Source organism: Pteropus alecto, unplaced genomic scaffold, assembly GCF_000325575.1.
Source record: "Pteropus alecto unplaced genomic scaffold, ASM32557v1 scaffold34, whole genome shotgun sequence".
NCBI lineage: Eukaryota > Metazoa > Chordata > Mammalia > Chiroptera > Pteropodidae > Pteropus > Pteropus alecto.
This window is the reverse complement of record NW_006435763.1, coordinates 3923402-3941414: the sequence shown is the minus strand read 5'-3', so window position 1 is coordinate 3941414 and position 18013 is coordinate 3923402. Positions and strand designations below refer to the sequence as shown.

Sequence of the window (18013 nt, the reverse complement as noted above, 5' to 3'; positions counted from 1 at the left end):
GCTGAGGGAACAGCATGGGTGGAGGTCCTGGGGTGGGAGCAGCTCTCTGTAAAATTGAGGAGAGACACAGCTGGCAAATTTCAAGCCACGTGGGTCTCACAGAAGGCTTTAAAAAGCCACGGAGCTGGACAGGTGTCACTGATTGTGGCATTAGCAGCCATTTGCTGAATGTGGTTTCAACCCCACCCGTTTCACACATTTATGTTACTAGACCGGCCCCTGACGGGAATGTGTTTGCTAGGCTCTGACCTGGCGGAGCTTGTGCCTGGTCGCCTAGTGCGGAAGTGTTGGAGCGTTTGCTGTTTCCAACCAACAAAGGAGAGAATTTTCTGTTGCCTCTCATGCTCGGTGAGAGGTTTGCTGGGCCTGGCTCAAGACATGGCTGTGTGAAGGTCCCAGATCCGCCTTTCTGGGGAGCAGAACTGTCCTTGCAGGAGCCAGGGATATAGGCAACTTTGTGGTGCTGGCTGCAGGGGAGGGGGTGCCCAGGCTGTGGGGGAGGACACCGATGGGGGCAGAGTGGTTTTGGTCCCTCCAGGAGGCCAGCTGCACAGCCTCATGCACACCATCTCTGTGCCTTTTTTTCTACCAAATCCAGAGAAACGACTCCCATCAGCTCCCCATCTGTAAACTGTGCCTCCTAGGAAAAGTAGCTGTGAGGATTAGAGATGATTTGCTCTTTCATTCAGCACTTAATTTAGGGGCAGCTATGAAGTGCCAGATGCAAGGGATACCACAGCAAGAAAAATAAGATAGAAATAAATGTTCTCTTGGAACTGACATTCCAGATCAGGGGTCTGCAAACTACAACCCACAGGCCAAACCTGGCCCAGTGTCACTGTAAATTAAGAATGGTCTTTGCATTTTCAAATGGTTGAAAATAATCAAAAGGAGAATAACATTTCCTGACAGTCTATGAAATTCAAATGTTAGTGTCCATAAAGTTTTATTGGCACACAGCCACGCCCATGCATTCTCATAATGTTGATGGCTGCTTTGGGGCTGTAACAGAGTGGAGTGGTCACAGCAGAGACTGCAAGGCCTGCAAAGCTGAAAATAGTTAGTTACTCTCGGGTTTTTCACAGAAAGAGGTTGTTGGCCCTTCTTCTAGATTCTTGCTGCTCACAGTGGGGTCTCTGGACCACAGGGGCAGGATCACCTGGATGCAGGTTAGGAATCCAGACCTCCCAAACCAGAATCTGCATTTTTAACAAGGTGTCCTGGGGATCTATGTGCAAGTTAAAGCGTGAGATGCGCTGCTCTAAAATGATGCGCACAAACGCTGAGCACAGAACCCCTGCACGTGGTAGTAGTAGTTGGAGCTCAGGAAATGTTACCTGCTGCAGTAGGCGGAGTCACAGCCCTCCAAGAGGTGCGTGTCCTAATTCCCAGAACCTGTGAACATGTTAATTTCCATGGTCAAAGGGGCATCGGCAGACATGATAAGGGCACACACCTGGATTTTCCAGGTGGACCCAATGGTGTAATCACAAGAGGCCTCTGCGAGGAGCCAGGAGGGTCAGAGGAGGAGGCATGAAGATGGAAGAAGGTTGGAGTAGGGCGCCTTGACGGTGGAGGGAGGCACTGTAAGCCAGGCCGCACGGGCAGCTTCTAGAAGCTGGGAAACGCAAGGAAACGGATTCTTCCTGGAAGCCCCCGGGCAGAGCGCAGCCCTGCCGACACCTTGACTCCTGACCTCCAGAACTGTAAGTGAATAATACGTTTGTATCATTTCTAAGTCACTAAGTTTGTGATGGTTGTTCCGGAAGCAGTAGGAGAATAATGTAGTTGCCATTAGTATCATAATTATCGGTCGTCGTTATTCGTCGAGTGCTGGCTCTGCCATCTACCTGTTAAGTTGTTCCAGGCATTATTGAATTTCTCTGCAGAACGCCGGTAATAATTTTTCCCTCTTCAGGTCATTGTAGGGCTCAAATGAGATGGTATATGTGTAGTGGCTCAAAATATCAGCTGCCATCATTGTTGCGGACCCGGTTTGAACAGGGGTAGTGGCTAGTGTTGGCTTGCTCCGTGTGACTTTGGGCAAGTTATTTAATGTCTCTGAACTTGTTCCCATACCGGCACTGTGGCACCTGCCTCTGGGGGCAGTCGTGAAATTGCACTGGGACCCTGAGCATGATTCCAGGCCCGCCAGGCCTTGCTTAAGGAGAACGCAGCTGTGCTGGTGGCTTGATTGGCGGACCTCTAAACCAGGTGCTCTGATTCAGGCTGTCTGAGCCTGGCCACAGCCGGGTGGCGGGGAGAAGGTAACTTCTCTCCTTCTGCTGGCCTTGCTCTCCCCCTGAGCACATACCTCCACCCGGCTGCCTTCTGCTGTGGCTGCTGCCAACGGGAGAGAAGGCCTGCAGAGGCGGGGAGGGGCTGGGGCGGCGCGGATGCCAGGGTCCTTCCAGCGCTGAGGCCCGGCTCCTCCGGGCTGACGGAGTCAGCATTCCAAAGCCTGGCCCGGCTTTCTCACCAGGCTGGCACTGTCAGGTTTTGCTGCTCCAGGTTCCCTTGGAGCATCTGTTCCACTGGTTGGAACCGTCAAGTCCTTACAGGCAAGGACTTGTTAGAGTTAATGCGTGGGCTCCTGGGCACCCAGCACGGGTCCTGGCTCAGAGAATGCTGCCTGGACCAGCAAACGAATGAAGGGACTGAGAGGCCCCGCTGCAAACGGACAGGGAGCTCTTGTTAGGGACCCTCTGGCCAGGTGTCCTCCAGAATCTGGGAGTCACCGAAGTAGCTTTAAAGCTCTAAGGATCGGAGGTAGCATTTCCTGAGTGCCTGCCTGTGCGGACGTGATGCTGAGTGCTGATCTTCTCATCCCGGCCTCTCCACTGCCCCCTGAGGGACCGCAGTTCCCTGTGTGTCAGGGACATGAGGCTTGGAAAGGTTAAATACTGCACCAAGGGGTCTGAGGCAAGTGCTGGGGGGATGCCCAGCTAAGCACCTGGGGGTGTTCTATAGAAAATGAGGGCCACTGAAGGCTTACTTTTTGAGGGGGAAGGTTGCTACTTTCTTGCCAACATTTTATTAAGATTTTCCAACATACAGCGACACTGATTGGTTAACATTTTATTAAACTTGACTTATCATGTATCCATCCATTTCTCTATACATCCGCCAATCCATCCTATTTTTGGTACATTGTTTTAGCTCTTATTTTCTTTTTTAAAATATTTTTAAATTACAATTGACCTATTAGTTTCAGGCGTACAACATAGTGATTAGACATTTATATAACTTATGAAGTGGTCACTGATAAATCTAGTACCCATTAGTATAGTAATTACAATACTATTGACGATATTTCCTATGCTGTACTTTATGTCCCGTGACTGTTTTGTAACTACCAATTTGTACCTCTTAATCCCCTCCCCTCTTTCACCCATCCTTCCAACCCCACTCCCGTCTGGCAACCACCAAAATCTTCTCTATATCTGTAACTTTGTTTTGTTTGTTCATTTGTTTTTTAGATTTCACGTGTAAGTGAAATCATATGGCATTTGCTTTCTCCGTCTGACTTATTTCACTTAGCATAATATCTTCTAGGTCCATCCATGTAGTTGCAAATGGCAAGATCTCATTCTTTTTTATGGCCGAGTGAGTGGTATACGTGTACCTCCTTTATTCATCCATCAGTGGCTATTCAGATTGCCTCCATATCTTGGCTATTGGAAATAATGCGTCATTGAACATAGGGATGCTTATGTCCTTTTCAAATTAGTGTTTTGGGTTTCTTCAGATAAATATCCAGAAGTGCAATTACTGGGTCCTTCTTTATGTCTTGTGATAGCCTTTGTTTTAAAGTCTATTTTGTCTGGTCATAAGTATTGCAGGAAAAATTTCAACCTATGCCAAATAGAAAGAATAACACAATAAATTCCAACATGCCCAGCTTCAGACGTTGTTAGTATTTTGCCTTTTTTCTTTCGTCTATTTTCTTTGTCCCATTTTTTTTTTTTCTGGAAGATTTTAAGCAAATCCTAGACACTGTATTCTTTCACTTGTAATTTTTCATGAAAAGGCAAGATGTAGAGTCCTCTTTAGTTATCTCCAGGTAATGGCTCACAGGCTCTGTCAGAGTCTGGGAGCTGAGCCCACCAGCCTGGTGGCCTGAGCTGAGCTGATCGGCCGAGACTGCCAGGCTCGAGCAGGTCAGGCTGTGACCACTCCACGCTGAGGTGGCTCCTGCTGCACCTGTCTTGCCCTCGGGAACCTGCACGTGGAGACGGGGCTATGGTGCGGGTTAAACTGGGGGCCTTCTCACTTTCCCTCTGTTCTGCCACTATACCAGAGGCTCGGGATTCAGCCTCAGAGACATTCAGGTAACTTTCAGGTCTCGGTACTATTAATAAGGCATCCTTTAAAAAAACTTACATAACATAAAATTAACCATTATAAAGTGAACAGTTCAGTGGCATTTAGTCCATTCATAACGTGGTGCAACCATCACCTCTATCTAGTTCCAAAACATTTTCATTTTCATCACCCCAAAGGGAGCCCGTACCCATTAAGTAGTCACTATCCCTCTCCACATCCCCCACCCCCAGCCCCTGGAAAGCACCAATCTGCTCTCTGTCTCTATGGCTTGACTTATTCTGCATACTTCCTGTAAATGGAATCGTGTAACATGTGACCTTCTATGTTGGGCTTCTTTCATTTAGCATCGTGCTTTTGAGGTTCATCCATGTCATAGCCTGTATCCACATCTTATTCCTGGTAGGCATCCTTTTACATGTCTCCCATGCAATGTTCTTCCAGAAAAGCCCCCAGAAGCAGGGTTGCTGGGGTGCAGATGTGCTCTCCCGAATATCATTTGGCACTGAAAGGGTCATTCCCCAACACCAAGGCTGGCAGTCGCTACCATTTGGGCTCATCTTAAGAGTAAAAAATTGTATCTCATTTTAATTTGCCTTTTTCCTGGTTAGCAGCATGGTTGAGAATTTTTAAGAAACTTTAATAGTGGAATTCCAGGTGCCTGTGGCAGAGTAATAAGGGATGTGAGATAATCTAAGAATCGGGAACCTTCTAGACACCCCCCAAATCTGACCAAATGGGCAATTACTAGGGTGACTAAAGGTCCCGTGTTGCCCAGGACTGTCTTGGTTTTAGCTCTGAAATTCCCACTTCCCAGGAAATCTCTTAGTTCCAGGCAGACAGGGGTGGTTGCTCACCCCAGAAACTTCTTGCTACCCCTGAACTTGGACCCTGAGTCTAAGGGAGGGACAGTGGCACTGAGTGGGAGCCAGGGAGCTCCCTTTTTGCCAAAGGAGAGGGAGCAGGGAGGAGATGGAGAGAGTGTGGGTGTACGCTGCCCGTTCAGCATCTTCTGGGGGAGATTTTGCACCCAGGGCCAGCTCATCCCATCCCTGTGGTGAGCCGCCTGGTCAGGGTCTGGCAGCTGAGAGGGATGTCTGGGGACAGGAGCTCCTCCCCACCACTCACCTGCCACTGCCCAGCTCGTGGAGCCTTCAGGAGACAGATAGCCTGCCTTCTAGCTACTAGCCCTGTGTTCATTCTGGTGCCACCCGCTGTTCCTCATTTGTGCTCCTCCCTCTTCCGTGGGCAAAGTTGACATGGTGGCAGACAGCTGCTGTGCTGTTTGAGAGTCAAGGGCTGGACTCTGTCTCAAGAGCTGGGGGTGGGCCAGGTTCCCAATAGAGACAGTGCCCGGGTGACATCTCCAGTAGGGAAGTGGAGTGAGGTGGGTTGAATGCCAGAGGCTTGCTTCTTTAATCTCTTCTTCCATCTGTTCCTCTGTCCAGGAGGCATTTTCCTGGTTCCCTCGCCCAGTCAGGCTCCTGAAGATAAGGCCGAGGACTGGGCTATGTGTGTGAGTCTTGGTGAGAGGGGAGATGTGAGCTGATTGCCTCCAAACACAACACCCTCAAATCAAGCCTGAGGGAGGGACAGGCGGGGAAATGGAACTGAGCTGGGAGGTGGAGAATTTGGGGAGCAGCTCTGGCCTTGGCTGCGAGTATCAGTTTACATGTCCCTATCTCTGGAGTGTGGGCAACTTTAGGACAACGACCATGTCCTATTATGCAGTACCTTACCCTGCATGTTTATCTCAGGACATGGCACATTGTAGGTGCTCAGCGAATGGTTTCTGGGCGGATAGATGTAAGAATGGTTCTAACTCGTCAGGTGACCTTGGGCAAGTCCCCTCTCCCCTCTGCGTCTGCTTCCTCCTTCCAGGGTAGACGCAGGGGTTCCCTAACACTTCTCAAGGCTATCCTCCCGAGCCGACCCCTCCCACTCCAGCCCTTTTTTGGAAGTGGTTTGTGGACATAGCCCTGCCTTCAAAGGAAAGCGGGGCAGTTCCTACATCTGGCCTTGGGAGGGCCAGTCCTGTGTGCCAGAGAAAGATCGTCCCCTGCAAGGGAGTTAGCAGAGGTGTCAGGTCCAGCTTAAAACCCCGTTGTCCACTCCCCGGGATGGTTGAGATAAAATAAAAAATCCCGGCTGTGTCCTGGCCCTGATGAATCTCCTCCAACACCCTCCGCCTCCCCAGTCCTCTCTTGCTCCAGCACCTCCTCAGCGCCGCCCCCTCCACCCGGAGTCCCCCCTGTTCCCTTCTTCCTTTCGCCGTCTCCAGCCCTACTCAGTCCTTCCCTGACCCCCCTCCCCCCGCCAGAGCAGACCTCCCTCCCATGACTCTTTATCCAAGCACCCTGCTTTTTTTTGTTTTCCTTTGTAGAATTATTACAATTATATACACATTTATTTTAGAAAAAAATCAAATTTCCATTTGTGTGTGTGTCCTTCACTCTCGATATTAAAATGGACCCAATAACAAGTTAAATTGCACTTCATCTGAATTAGACCTTGTGTTCCAATAATCCACAGAGTAATTCTGCTAGGTGTCCTACAATTCAATCCCATTCTAAAACTAGCCGGAATTAGCGCAGACCCCACAGGTTAAGGGCTCAGTCCCATGAGACGGCCCCCACCCCACTTCAGACGCCAGTTACAAGTAGCAGGTCCTCAGCTTGCCCACAACTTCTCTTCGACTTGGCTGCCAATCTGAGATTCCCATGACCCCCTCCTCAAATTCAGTTAATTTGCTAGAGCAACTCACAGAACTCAGGGAAAACTTACTCATGTTTACCCGTGGATTGAAGGATATGATAAAGGATACAGATCAACGGCTGGATGAAGAAACACAGAGGGCAAGGTCTGGGAGGGTCCTGAGTGCAGCAGCTTCTGTCCCCGTGGAGTTGGGGCGTGTCACCCTCCGGGAAGCTTTTTGAAGCCCATGCTATTGGGATTTTATGGCGGCTTCGTCACATAGGCATCATCTATTAAGAATTCCGTTTTCAGCCTTTCTCCCTTCTCAAGAAGATGGCGAGGAAGAGAAATTCCAAGCATCTCATCATGGTGTGGTCTTTCTGGGGACCAGCCTCCACGCAGGAGCCCACCCCCAGTCGCCTCTTTAGAGCAAAGGATGCTCCTGGTGCTCTTACCACTTAGGAAATTACAAGGGTTTCAGGCGCCCTGTGCCAGGAACTAGGGGCAAAGACCAATGTATATATTTTCTAGTATCTCACTTATTCATTTTTTGGAGGAGCAGGGCTGTGACTGTCTTGTTCCCTTTCGACTCCCCCGCCCCCAATCTGGAACAGAGTAGATGCTCAGTAAGTATTTGTTGAACAAATACACAGATGAGTGTCTGAGGACAGCTCGCCTGGCCCTTGCTCTCCTGCCCATCCCTTTGCCCCTGTCGTGTTTTAACATTTCTGACTGACTGAGGCCTTCTTTTGTGCCAGGCACTGTGCTAAGCCTTCTACATAGCAACCCTCTGAGGGAGGTGCCCCTAGCTCCCACACTTCACAGATGTGGCAGCTGAGGCTCAGAGAGGTGAGGGAACAGGCCTCAGGTTACACAGCATGGAGCAGGGAAATGAGTCCGGTTGAAGTTGCTTTAACCCCGAGGCCCATGCTCTAAGTCCCCACCCAGCTATCCAGAGGCGGGTCCCCATCCTGGCAGAAGCAGAAGCTAGAGCATTCCAAGGGTCCCCATGCCCCACCTGGACAGTGGCCTGGCTTGGGGTAGGTCTGCCTCCAGACTCCAAGTTATATTCCATTGTCCCTCACTGCCTTCCAAATGAGTTCCACGTTCAGCCCAGGGTTTGTGGGTTCCACTTGTTTTCTGTAACCAGAGCTTCCCCAGTACTTGGCGCTGGGATCCAGAACTTGGTGTCAGCTCAGGTTCCTGAGTTCCTTGGATGTCGAGATGATGCCAAATGATTTCATTGGTGGAGAAAAGCCCAGCCGAGTGTCAATGAGCAGGTTCCCTCCCCATACTCAGGTAGGGAAGGGACACAGTGTATCAGCAGTGCCTCCTCTTCTCGTTTCATCCTGGCAACAGGTGATGAAATGAGAGCTTGGAGAGGTTGGGCGATGAGCTCAGAGGGGTTGGGTGATTGGCCCAGTGTCACACAGCAGATGAGTGGCAGGGCAGAATTTGCACTCAACACTCAAGTTCTTCCTCCCAGATGTTTTTCCATTTCCATGCTAGAGACAAAACTGGACCCTGGGGACCCAGAGTGATGAAAACCCAGACTTTGCCCACAAAGCACTCCAAAAAAGACCAGATTGAGTGCAAACAGTGATCAAAGCAACACCCGCCAACATGAGACAATATGTATTTTTAGACAGAGAGTGAGTCAGTCCTTGATGATTCACAGGCCTGGCCGGGCTTGCAGGGCAGTCCCAGGCCACCAAGGGCAGGGCAGGAGGACAGCCACACTAGAAGACAGGAAGGAGTTGAGGGCCATGCCTGGTGGGACCCCCTTTGTTCTCCATTGTTCCATCCAGGGTTGGATACTTACTGACTTGACCGAAAGATGGATTTTTGAATAAGTGCTTAAAAATAGATCACATAAACAGAACTAGAAAATGATGTTATAAACAGCTTCCCATCACTTTATAACCGTCTACACTGGGCTGAATACTGTGCTAGGTGCGGGGGAGACAGCAGAGAACAAAACTCACAAAGCTATAACCTGCAACTCCTAAAATAGATATAGGCATGGTTTTTCTATCAAGGGCCACATCATAGTAAATATTTCAAGCTTTGTGGGCCATATAGTGTCTCTCACAATTACTTAGTTCTGCCGTTGTAGCAGAAAAGCAGCCATAGGCATTATGTAAATATGTGGCTATGTTCCAATAAAACTTTATTTATAAAAACAAGAAGTGGGCTGGATTTGTCCTGAGGGCATAGCTTGCTGACCCCTGTTCTCTAAGATGCTTTCATCCCCAACATGGCACCCCTCGTTTGCCCTTTACTATGTGACTAATAAATGACCCTCCTTAAACTGTCACTTCCCAGGCAGCTTGCTAATTCTGCCGATAAAAACTACTACAACATTCTACTTTCAGTAAGAAAGGTTCTTATTTGGCCTCACAAGCCCCCTACACACGGGGATTTACAGGTCATAATTGGACCTTGGCCTCCTGAGGCAGCAGCTTCCATATATCACTCCGCATCCAGCCTAGTGCGCGTGGCTTGGGACATAGTAGGGGATGGAAGAGCATTTGCAGAACAGACACCCTGAGGGCCGTGTTCAGCCCTGTCTATTTTTTTTTAGTTAGAAACTGGCAAAAACAAAGGGGGAGGGTCATAACAGACTAGGGCTCCCTCTGGTCTTCTCTGTCCCTCAAGGGCTCTCTGGCACCCCCAGTACCCTCGCATGCTGTATTCACACAACGAGAGTCCAGCAGGACAGAGGTGAGGGGCTCTGACCCGGAACCCCAGCCTGGTGCCTTGTGGGCCCACAGCGCTGATCCTCAGCTTCCTCATCTGTGAAAAGGAAGGGAATCAGGCCCACGCTTCTCCCTGAGCTTGCTCAGAGGTGCACACGAATCACCGTGCAGCTTGGCCTCTAAAATTTGTGGCGCACTGCCCCAAGGGTGCCTCCAGCCCTTCAGAGAGGTGGAGTCAGCTCCAATTTTATAGACCAAATAACAGAGATTTGGAGTGTTGAGGGGCTGGCTTGAGGTCACAGCCAGTTAGTGCAAGATGGGGTTCAGATGGGGCCTCTCTGGGCCTCCCTCAACCCTAGGCTGCCTTCCGTGAGTCAGTGACATGGGACTGGCAACCCGTGAATCTGCCTTTGATGGCACCTGCTTCTGCAGGCAACAGCTTTTTCTGGTACAGCCTCCTGCCCCTCAGCCCCCATCCCCACTGTTCAGCTGTCAGGCCTTGCAGGTGTTTCTGGAGGAGACAGCAGCATGGTTGAGCAGTCAAGAGGATCCTCCCCCCACAAAGGTTCCAGATGCCTGCACTCTGGGGGAGGGGCCGCAGAATTGGCATCCATAGACCCACATTCAAATCTGTCTGAGGACAGCTCGCCTTGTGACCTTGGGAAGGGACTGAACTTTCAGAGCCTGTTTTCTCTCTGTAGGGTAGGGATGGTAGACACACGCACAGCTGATCCTTGTTATTTCTGGTAGTTATATTTTATAAAGTTACTGCAAACACTGATTTAGCAAATCCTGAACCGTTGCTCTTAGGGGAAATACAGGATTGGGTTCCTGTGAGCCTCTGGTCACATTTTTTGTCAACTGATCAGTATACAACGTTAGGTGTTTCTGTTTAAAGACATCTCGTTCACTTTAAGATACGTTGTTAATTCATTAATGTTGCACTCACAGCCAGCAGCATTGAATGAAGTTTACCTAGCAGATATTTTCTCTGTAAGGCACATCCCAGCCTTCTTGCGCTGAGGAACACTAGACCGCACTTCAGCAAAGACCACGAAGAGGATTCCTGTTTACAGTGTGAGAGCTGAAGGAAGAAGGCAGAGCATGTCTTTGTTCAGCCTCAGCTGGGAATGTGCACAGGGGGTGACTCAAATTTTTTGCCATTTTGTACATATCTGTGAATGACCACAAAAGCACCACGAGTATGGGTTTGGGGGTTGTAAATAAATTCTAATGAGTAGGCAATTTTACAAATGCAGAATCCACTATTAAATAATGAGGACCGATTGTGTATATATATATATATGTATGTACACATATGTGCGTAAACATAGGAGATACATAGATATGGGATACATATAAATACATGTGGTATCTTTCCCTCTTGGGAAGAGACCTTAGTGGCCCTGCCACACTCAGTCATTGGTCAGAAGCAGCCTATGGAGTGATGACCTGCTCTTTCTGCATCTAAAAAATCTATGACATTATTGAGAACTTGCTTTGTGCCTACCTGAGCCAAGCCCATCACAGGCCTTATCTTATTTAATCCTCAAATAGTCCCATGAGGTTGGTGCTATTATTGTCACCATGTTACAGATAAGGCACAGAGAGGTTAAGTAAATTCCCTGTGGTCACCCAGCCAGTAAGAAGGATGGAAACCTGGGCAACTGGACACCATGCACACAATACCCCTTACACGGGACGTGGCATCGAATGTCAGTAACCATATCTGCCATGTTTTAACCAGGAGTTGGACCCAGTCCTGTCTAGATGCAAAGTGTATGGGAGAGGACTACATTATTATTCCCAAGAAAAGCGGCACAATTTCAGTCTCATCCAGTATCCAGTCCACATGCAGATGTTCCCAGTTGTCCCATTATATAAAAATATATTTTATAGCTGCCTTTTAAAGACCAGGGTCCTATCACACATGGGTCACGTCTTATATTTGGTTACATCTTTTCAGTCTTTCTGTCTGTCTTCATCCTGCCATCTTTTTCCCCCATAATACTGACCTTCAGAAGAATCTAGGTCTTTTCTTTCATAGATGATCTCAAATTCTGTATGTGTCTGTTTCCTCATGAGGTTGTTGAATGTTTCTCTGTCTCCTGTATGTCCTATAGCCTGGAAGTTTAACTAGAGGCTTAACTAGATTCTGATGCAACATTTTTTAGAAACATTACCCTCTGGGTAAGGTTACGTTACATCACATTAGGGAACTCACAGGTTATGGCGTTCAGTGATGCTGAGCTTATTCATTTAAGTGTTGCCTTCCCAGTTTCTCCACTGTAAACTCTATTGTCCCCTGTGCAGTAAGTAACCTGTGGGTAATGTCTTGGCTCGGGCTGGCGATCCTGCCCCCGAATGGCCTTTCTTCCAGTACTTTGACAGCCAGTAGTGATCCTTGCCTGAAATCGGTTATTGCAGTGACATTTGCAAAACTGTGATTTTGCTATCATTCTTTCTACATTTTTTTGGCTGGTATTCCCCCACTTTCATTTTTTAAGTACAGTCAATTCTCATTACTTGTAGTTATGTTCTGTCGAGTCTCCGCAAACACTGAATCATTTACTCCTAGAAGAAATACAGGGTTAGGTTCCTGTGAGCCTCTGGTCACAACATTGTCATCAACTAATCAATTCATAATCTTGTTTTATGTGTGTTTCTATTTAAAGACATTTAAATAGAAACTTTAAAAAAGCATTTAAATAATGCTTTTGAGTCATTAACATTGAACTCATGGCCAACACCACTATAACTCGTGTCTGAATAAAGCTTTTCTAACACATTCTCCACAAGGCACATCACAGCCTTCTCATCCTAGGAACACAACACAGCACTTCGGCACTATGCCTGAGGACCATTTACAAAAAACGCAAAAATCACGGCAGTAAATAGACCACAAAAAGGATTTTTGCTTTCGGCTCTGAGTATAAGCTAAACCAAGAAGGCAGAAAGCATTGTTCAACCACAGCTGGGAACCTGTGTGTCAGGTGACTGACTGACTTAGATTTTTTTTTTTACCACTCTGTGCATTTTCGAAAATGACTGAAAGTATTGATTTTAGCAAATAGGCAAATTTGCAAATACCAAATCAGTGAATAATAAGAATCAATGATATTAGTATGAACACAGGGGTTTTTATTTATTGAATATATTACAGTTCATTAGAGTCACTATTCTTTTAGATGTTCAAAATTCCCAGTTTGTCCAAGGGGAGTCCCTTCAAGCTGGCTTCTGTATCCCTTTGACGTGATTCTTTTTGTGTTTGAGAGCTTTCTCACTTCTGGATACAAGATATCCTAAGCTCACCCGGAATTAACCATTTCTCCCAAGAGAAATTTCTCAGTTAAGAGGCAATGGCATTGAGTAACCAAGACCTGAGTAACAGGTGTGGTCACTGCTATGGGGTGTCACTAGTTCTTGGCCAGTACAGTGGACACAGACAGGATGTGCATTTATAAAAATTATGTATGCATATTGATAAATCTATACATGTATACATCTTGATATTTCCAGTTCAGATTTCACGTATCAAGAGTGTTTTCCTACCTTTTTTTATTGTGGTAAGATTATATTTATACACACACACACATATACACATACATATATATTCACACACGCATATATAAAACCATAAAATTTACCATCTTAACCATTTTTAAACATACAATTCTGTAGCATTGTTTTACAACCATCTCAAACTGAAACTCTGTACCCGTTAAACAATCACTTCTCATGACCGTCTCTGCCAAGCCCCTCGTAACCACCATTCTACATTCTATGAATTTGACTATTCTATGTACCTTGTGTAAATGAGATCATATCATCTTTGTCCTTTCGTAACTGGTTTCTTACAGTTAGCATAATGTTGTAGAGATTCATCCAGGTGTAGCATACGTCAGAATTTTCTTTTAAAAAAACAGAATAATATTCCATTGTATGTTCATACCACGTTAGGTTTATCCATTCATCTGTCAGAGATGGGTTGTTTCCACCTTTGGGGGTTGGGAGTAATGCCGCTGTGAATGAACATGGGTGTTCAAGTATCTGCTCATCTTTACTTTAGTGTTATACTTGAACCTCTTCTCTCTCACACTGAAGATGTAGGTTCCAAATAACATTAGTATTTACTCTTGGCTTTATCCTACAAAATACATGAAATAGTTCCAAAATTATAATGGCAATGGCTTCTAAGAATAAACCTACAGGGAACATGAGACTCGTGGTCATCAGGGAATGGGGGAAGAGGGGAGTGGGGAGTGACTGCTTAATGATTATGGGGTTTTATTTTGGGGTAATGAAACAATTTTAGAACTAGATGGTAGAGATGCCTATATAATGTGTGTGTGTGTGTGTGTGTAGCATTGTAAGTTCACTGCCCATAGTTGGATTTCTTTCTGTTACCACATATTTTACCCTCCCCCCACCAAAATGGTTTATTTTATGTTTTGTAAATTCACCTCAGAGAAAAATTCTACTGGGTGCTATTTAAGATTTCTTTTCGTCCTTACAATGTATCACTCCGAGGAGATGCAGTACTCAAAAGTTATGAGAAATACTTTTCTCAGTGTGGTTATGTTATCAATTTGATATACCATTAGGTTCACTTGTTCTTGTTTTGTATTCACTCCTGGGGTTGACTTTCTTTTCTCCTTTCATTTCTCGAATATAAAACAATCTATGAACAAAATAAAATTTAGAAGATCACTTGCATCCCTTTCCCTTCTATCCCAATCTCAACCAGTTCCTTTTGAGTGACTATTTTCATTAGTTTCTGTTCATTTTCCTGTTTTCTTTTTGCGATAATAAACATTACAGGTAGACATAGATATTCCTATTTCTTGTCTAAGACAAAAAGTAATGTATGTACTATATATACTGTTCAATAATTTTTCAGTTAAAATTATGAGAAATAATATGTTATCAAATGTCGTAAACATTTTTTTCAGACTTTGTCCTTTGCCTTTCTGTACATGGCCTTTTAAGAAAATGCAGGAGTGTAAAATTTGTGCGTGGCCCATTTTATTCATTTCCTTGAATGGCTTCGTGCCCTGGCGTGTCCATTTTCTTTAAGCTTTTAAGACGTGTCTCCTTATGTTTAAGTATTTATTTGACCCTTGGCAATTGTTTCTGGGTAAAGAGAGAATCTCACTTTGTTCATTTTCCAAACTAGTCACCATTGGAGACAGCCCATCCTTTGCTGGCTGTTTCAGGAGGCCACCTTTACTTCAGACTAAATTCTTCTAAGAACTTGGGTTTCTTTCTGGACTCCGTTGCAGTCCATCAATCTGTAGACTCATATTGTTCAGTTCTTGCTCACTCTGTCATATAATCTGTAAATCCCTCCCTGGACTATAGAATCAGGCTGCTCTACCCATTTAATGAGGGTCTGATTCAAATGAAATCATGTGACCCAGCCATTTGGATAGCGTGCTCACCTAGCTCCTGTCTAGGCACCATTTTCTAGGCCGAAGAAACAAAGATGAAAAGTCAGTTACCCAAGGCTGTCAGGGATGACTGCTACAGGGTTGGGGCTGAGTTTCGAAAGTCTACTAGAATTTTCTGGGTGGAGAAGGGGAAAAGGCAGTTGGGAATAGCATGCAGCAAAACAAGGAGGCATCCAAAGATATGGGTCAAGTCCCTAAGACTGAGACAGGTGTGGGGGTGAGGGGGTTTCCCCAGTGCTAGGTGCTAGGGAGCCACTGAAGGTTTTAGAGCAGCAGAGTGGACTGGTGGATCTGGTTTAGTGAGATGGATCCAGGGCTGGAGCAGCTGCTTAGAGGGTCAGCGAAGGCCTATCTGAGAGGTGTCCCCTACACCCACACCATTTCTCCAGAGTCCTTCTGGGATCTTAGATTCAGAGCCAAGGACAACTCTGGTATGTCCGGGGGCCTCTCCCTCCCCTCCTGCTCCTCTGCTGCCTCTGGGATGCGTTAGACAGTATCTCTACCCTGTGGCCTAAAGTCGTCTCCCCGCATCCTCCACCCCAGGGCCTCTGTGTACCTCCAGAAAGATCTAAGCCCAGTTGAAATGATGCACCCTCTGGCGGGGGGAGGGGGAAGCTTTGCCTTCAAGCTCATACCTGCTTCTCACTCCTTGGCTGCAGCCTTGACTGTCCTGGGATGGGTTCAGGGGGTCACCCAGTGGAGTGGGGCGTAACTCCAGGCCCTGGAGCTGCTGGGGGAGCCTGTGGGAGGAGCCTTCCAACCCCAGAGCACCTCTCCTGTGAATCCTTCTAAAGGCCTGGAGGTTCAGTGGGTGGGGCTGGGAATTGAGCCTGGGCACCCACCTAGGACCCTTGAGGAGCATAAGTGCAGGACAATACTGGCCTCAGGCCTCTGAGCTGGTGGGCTCCCAGGTCCCAGAATCATGTATTGTGAGACCACAGTGGGTCCGGAACAGGGCAGAGAGGGCTGCCAGGCTCTGCCTAGATTTGGGGCCCCTGTGACTCATGGTCTCACCACTGGCTTGTCAACATGCCAGCTCAGCAGAAAAGTCCCTTCCCCCCAAGCAGCCCGTGGTGGGCGGCCTTGCTGATGGGGAGGCTGAGTCAGCGTTTCCCTTCACCCAGCCTGAGAGCAGGGCATCCTCCCGCCTCGGGGTCTGGGCTCACACAAACCCAGTTGCACTTGGGGCTGTGCCCTGCCTGCTCTGTGACCTCGCTTGGCCAGGCAAGTTCCTTCACCCCATCGAGTCTCTTTCATCCTCTGTAAAATGAGGGGATTATTGGCCCATGCCCGGGACATAGCCTACCTTCTGTCACAGTCACTGGGATGTCCTGCTCCTTCACATTGGTAGAGACAAAGGACCCTGGGCTGCTTGAAGGGTCGGGGTGGGGGCTAGCAGGTCTGCAGAGAGCTTGCCAGTCAATCAACCAAGAGACGCCTCACTCCTGTCTCCCCGGCACCCCATGCCCAGGGTAAGCACATCTTATACTTTGCCAACAGGCAACAGGAAATCTGAGGTGGGGACTGGAAGCCCTGAGTGACCCTGGTCACATTTCTTCCTCTCCCGGCCTCAGTTTGGCCATCTCTAGGGACAGAGTTAGACTCAGTGGCCCTGAAGGTACTTCAGTGTCCAAACTACAGGATTTTTTTTTCTTTAAACAGTTCTATTCAGATATAATTCATATACCATGTATTTTAGCCATTTAATGCAGCGGTCCCCAACCTTTCTGGCACCAGGAACCAGTGCTCCTATGAGCATCTAATGCCTGATGATCTGAGGTGGAGCTGAGGCGGTGATGCCAGCGCTGGGGAGGGCTGCACATACAGATGAAGCTTCGTTCAGTTGCCCACTGCTCACCTCCTGTGTGGCCTGGTTTCTAACAGGCTGTGGACTAGTACTGGTCCATGGCCCAGAGATTGGGGACCCCTGATTTAATGTACAATTCAGTGGCTTTTAATATATTCGTAAATGTATATAATCACCGCTACAATCAATTTTAGAACATTTCAACATCTCAAAAAGAAACCTAATACTCGTTAGCTATCACCCTCCTAACTCCTCTCTCCCTCCCTACAGCCCTAGACAACCAGTAATCTACTTTTAGGCTCATATGTTTCCCTATTTGCATTGTCATCAATGAAATCATGGGATAAGTGACATTGTATGTCTGGCTTCTTTCATTTAGTATAATGTTTTCAAGCTTCATCCATGTCATAGCATGTGTTGGCCCTTCATCCTTCTTTATGACTGAATAATATTCTATTACATGGATATACCACATTTTGTTTATCTGTTGATCTGTTGATGGACATTGGGGTTATTTCTGCTTTTTAGCTTTATGCATAATGCTGTAGTGAACATTTGTGTACAAGTTTTGTGTAGATGTATGTTTTCATTTCTCTTGGGTATGTACCTAGGCATGGAATTGCTGGATCACATGGCTACTGTCTGCTTCATTTTTTAACGAACTGTCAAACTGTTTTCCAGAGTAGCTGCTCTATTTTACATGAAGGTTCCAGTTCCCACAGCCTCCCCAACATTTGTATTGTTTGTCTTTCTGATTCAAGCCATCTGAGTGGGTTGTGAAGGGGCTTCTCATTGTGGCTTTGATTTGCATTTTCCTAGTGGCAGATGATGCTGAGTGTTTTGTGTGTGTGTACGTACGTGTGTGTGCGTGTCTGCGTGTGCTTCGTGTGTGTGTGTGTGTGCGTGCGTGCGCGCGCGTGTCTGTGCGTGCTTTTTGGCCACTTGTATATCTTTTCTTGAGAAACATCTATTCAGTTATTCTGCTCATTTTTCACTGGATTATTTTCTTATTCAGTTGTAAGAGCTCTTTATAGATTCTG

General features: G+C 47.0%; 1 long non-coding RNA gene across 1 annotated transcript in view; it reads left to right on the top strand.

The window, feature by feature from the left end:
- LOC112479126 overlaps positions 1–1578 on the top strand; it is an 8749-nt gene extending 7171 nt beyond the window's left edge. The window contains exon 3 of the long non-coding RNA XR_003046055.1: positions 1470–1578. This is a non-coding gene — a long non-coding RNA (uncharacterized LOC112479126). The remainder of the gene's footprint in view (positions 1–1469) is intronic.
- Positions 1579–18013: the final 16435 nt, after the last annotated feature.